This window comes from Poecilia reticulata, chromosome 6 (assembly GCF_904066995.2).
Source record: "Poecilia reticulata chromosome 6, P_reticulata-male-v2, whole genome shotgun sequence".
In the NCBI taxonomy this organism is placed as follows: Eukaryota; Metazoa; Chordata; class Actinopteri; order Cyprinodontiformes; family Poeciliidae; genus Poecilia; species Poecilia reticulata.
This window is the reverse complement of record NC_088835.1, coordinates 5,086,335-5,090,776: the sequence shown is the minus strand read 5'-3', so window position 1 is coordinate 5,090,776 and position 4,442 is coordinate 5,086,335. Positions and strand designations below refer to the sequence as shown.

The 4,442-nt window shown below is 34.5% G+C and overlaps 1 long non-coding RNA gene across 1 annotated transcript; it reads left to right on the top strand.

The window, feature by feature from the left end:
• The first annotated feature begins 260 nt into the window (after positions 1 to 260).
• LOC145551917 (uncharacterized) lies at positions 261 to 2,207 on the top strand. Its single transcript, XR_014087795.1, has 3 exons — positions 261 to 1,246; positions 1,549 to 1,692; positions 1,870 to 2,207. It is a non-coding gene; the product is annotated as an uncharacterized LOC145551917 (long non-coding RNA).
• Positions 2,208 to 4,442: the final 2,235 nt, after the last annotated feature.

The following is a 4,442-nucleotide window of genomic DNA, read 5'->3' as shown; positions in this document are numbered from 1 at the left end:
TTTTCAGATGTGTGATGTAAAACCTTATAATCAACGGCATTAGCTCCAGTTCATACTCCAGACCAGATGGTGGCGGTATTTCACACTTTCATTTATTTAAAAAATGCCACAAAGAGAAGAAAAAAACTTGAACGCAGGGAAGATAACAGACGCTGTTCAAATTCGCCATTTTTACTTGCATAATATTGCCTTAAAAGTAGAGAGAGCCTTGACAATAGTTACTAATTTTGGTAAATTCAAGCTGGTGACGTCCTAATCCGAGTTAGACAACAACCGATGGAAATGAACCAGCGATCAGGCCCGAAACCTGGGAGTAGTGATGGACTCTGACCTGAACCTTCAGAGCCACATTAAGACAGTCACAAAGTCGGCCTTCTATCACCTGAAGAACATCTCTAGGATTAGAGGACTGATGTCTCAGCACGATCTAGAGAAACTCATCCATGCGTTTATCTTTAGCCGCAGTGATTACTGCAACAGCGTCTTCACAGGTCTGACTAACAAATCGATCAAACAGCTGCAGCTGATCCAGAACGCTGCTGCTTGTGTTCTCACTAAAACCAGGAAGATAGAGCACATAACACCAGTTTTAAAGTCCCTACACTGGCTCCCTGTAGCTAAGAGAACAGACTTTAAAATACTGTTGTTAGTTTATAAATCACTGAACGGTTTAGCACCACAATACATTAAAGATCTGTTATTGCTGTACCAACCGTCTAGACCCCTCAGATCTTCTGGTTCTGCTCTGCTCTGCATCCCCAGAACCAGAACCAAACGAGGAGAAGCAGCATTCAGCTTCTACGCACCACAGATTTGGAACAAACTTCCAGAAAACTGTAAAACAGCTGAAACACTGGGTGCCTTTAAATCTCAACTTAAAACCCACCTGTTTAGAGTAGCTTATGGCTAAATAAGGGTTAGAGTGCGGGTTTTGATGTCTTCCATGTTTTTATGACTTTAATGTTTTTAATTTTTTCTTCTTTCTTTTCGATGATGTAATGTTTTTTTTTTGTTTTTATTTTTATTTTGTTTTTTTATTTTTTATTTTTATTTTTTTTAATCTCTTTCTCACTGATTATTTCTGTTTTTATTTTAATTATGTAAAGCACTTTGAAATGCCTTGCTGCTGAAATGTGCTATACAAATAAAATTTGATTGATTGATTGATTGAACAACCGATGGAAATGAAATGTGTGTCACAAAAGGAGCCCGGGGGACGAAGGCTGCTAAGTGTTGCTAGCTGGTGGTAAGTTTGCTTATTAATTATCTTCATTTAATTATAAACAGAGCAGTAAAGATATATAACTTACGTTGGTTTCATAAATAAATATTTGATCAATTTTATTGTGACTTGTATGATTATTACTATAGCAATCATTCAGCTTCATGTTATAACTGCATGGAGGCTGTTTGTTGCGACTTATACTTTAATTCATAAACTAACCTGGTTTTAATTAAGCTCCATAAGAACCAGAGACTTTGATATTGTGAGGTGGTTGTTGTTCCAACTCGTTCATCAATGTTTTTATCTTCAACATATGTTTGCAGTCTAACTAAGCAAATGAAGATGAAAGAGGAAGCCAGAGAAATCAGGTGTTAGGAAACCTAAAGACTTTCTGTCTCAGAAGAAGCTCTGACTCCACCAGATCACCAACCAGCTCTAAGGATGAACCTCCACATTGTCTTCATGATGTAAGTTTGTTTTTTCAATGAGGAGTTAGCTACATTTTCAACAACAAAAACTGCTGTGTTACCAACACTAAGTGCTTAATAAACATGATTTGATTTAAAGGTAACTGGAAAGAATTTTTCTCTTCTTGTTAATCTAACATTTATCTTTAATTTTTTTAATTTGTTGTTGGCTTTCAGGGCCCTGTGATGGACTGGTGACCTGTCCAGAGTGAACCCTGCCTCTCATCTGATGGCTGCTGGAGATGGGCACCACCAGCCCCCCTCACCACCCTGCAAGGATCAGTGTGTTCAGATCATGGATGGAAAGATTTTAAGGTAGTTTGTCTCCTTAAGTCCACACTTAAAACAGCTTCATAGTTAATGCCAACATCAACTGATTCTATGACATTGCTGACTATTTTTTTTCTACTTCTAACATAAACAGGCAAAGAAAACACCTAGAAATGTTTTTCCACCCCAGGCAACCGATCCCAATCATCATCAGTTCTTATAATGTCACATACATGGCGAGTCCACAACGTCTTAAAATTGTATTATTTTTTTATTTGGCATTTTTCTGATCTCTTTAAATACAAATGCTTTCTCTGTTTAATTTCTCTATTGTTCTTTTTTGCAGGTTTCTGTAAAGTGCAGTGAACGGCAATGTTCTGTTGTTGATCCTCACTGTCATGTTTTATTGTCACACTTAAATTTTCATGTTCATATGTTAACTTTTGATGTGTAAACTGATAATTTATGTAAAGTTCATAAAGTTGTGAGTAAAATTGGACAATTTTAAAATGTCGGTAATAAAACAAAATATTTGAATTATCTTGGGCCTCTTGTGTTATTAATCTTTCCATGTAATTTTAGCCTAAAACAATGTAAGTACTGTAGTGTAGTTATCCATGTCATGTACAAAATAGGTACGTAGGAATAAAGACGAATTATGAGTAATTAAAATTGTAGCTTATTATCAATAGCAGGAAATCAAAAATAAAAATCAAGTGTAATTTAAATACATTACTAATATATTAATAGTATATTTAAAATATATTTGAAGTATATTAAATATATATTTTAATATAATTCTGAGGCAGAATTATTACACTCAAAATATAATAATTATATCAAAATATAAAGCTTTGAAATATATTTAAAAAGTATACTTTAAGTACACTTGAAGTTGTTCCAAAAAAGCACGTATAGTATACTAAAATATACTATTAGTTGTAATTTAATACTATTTAAATACTACTAAAGTATACTAAGCACAAAATTAGTTGTTCCAAAATAGTACAGTTTAAGTACATCGATAAAAGTATACTAAAGAATGTTAAAATTTAGTATACTAAAGTATACTTTTTTTTCACCTGGGATCATCCGTCTCTCACTTTATCATGGAAAACTTCGGCTCATTCTTCTTTGCAACTTTGTTTCAGTTTATGGAGATTTGCATACATTTTCTCCTAATGTCTAACCACAGTGTTTAATCAGTTTGTCTGGACTTTTACTTTTGACTGGGCAACTGCAACATCACCATTTATTTTGTTGTTCAGCTGTTGTAGAGTTTTTGCTTTGTTTATGCTTCATCTGTTGGACAAACTGCCTCTAAATGACTATAAATACACTCCTGCATGGAGAAGTGTATGGTTGACTCAGAGATTGAACGGTATGAGTCACAGCAGTTTGGCTCGCTGGTTTAATTCAGAGCTGCGTACTTTAAAGCACAGCACTTGGTAATTACAGGGAAAATAGGTCTCTTACACAGCTAGAGGAATCAGACTTGATCTTAGAAAATAATCCATTGTTGTATAAAAAGACTCTTTACCAAACTAGAACGGCACAAGTTTCATCATTAATAGTGGAGAATAAGTATAGTTGGTATAGTGCATGTACATAATAAACCCTCTTAGTTACTTGTGGAGTACCACAGAGCCCCATGGTTGGCCCATCGTTGTTGGTAAAATCATCAGACAGCGTGATTTAATCTACATGGCATTTATTCATCTGGGAATAGAGTGAAGAAAGTGTCATTTAATTCCCACATGACCAAGTTTCTATGACTTCCTTCTTTCTTATCTCTAATATTGTCAAAATTAGACAGTATTAGAAAATCAGACAAAATTTAAAAATTAGACAAAATTTCAAATATTTTGTTCAGGAATGAGGTTAAAAAACTTTTCCTAACTCTGATACATTCTACTACTCCCCAATTTTGGATTATTTGCTACTTTTAGCTTATTTAGCAGTGACTTACTGACTGTGTTCTGTAGACCTGAAAGCTGTTTAGCTGTTTCTCTTTTAGTTGAAGTCAGTGAAGGAGCCCTTGCTGCCCTCCAACGCTTCACATTTTACTTTTCAAGTAGTCCTGAGTCAGCACTTCTGTGTTTTATTTTTTGTGTTGGCCGTGCTGTAGCCAGGTTCTGCTGAAGTTTCTTCCTCTTAAAAGGGAGTTTTTCTTCTCAACAGCTGTGTTTCCATTACATATATTGCACAAAACTTTGTCAATGGCGAATAGCTGAATAGCTAATGTGAAAAAAAAAAAAAAATTTCGCAACTACAGTGTTACCATTAAATAAGAAAGGCAAATAAAACCTCACGTGAATATGTTTGTTCACACGATAAGTCATTAAAAAAACATGCTTTTCGAAATTGCCATTAAGCAAGTTTATGTTTGTCATTTCAAGTTGCACAATTTTGTGCTTAATGAAAACCCAGCAACTGTTTGTATAATAATAATAATGTTCAGTATGGCGAACTGTTCCACA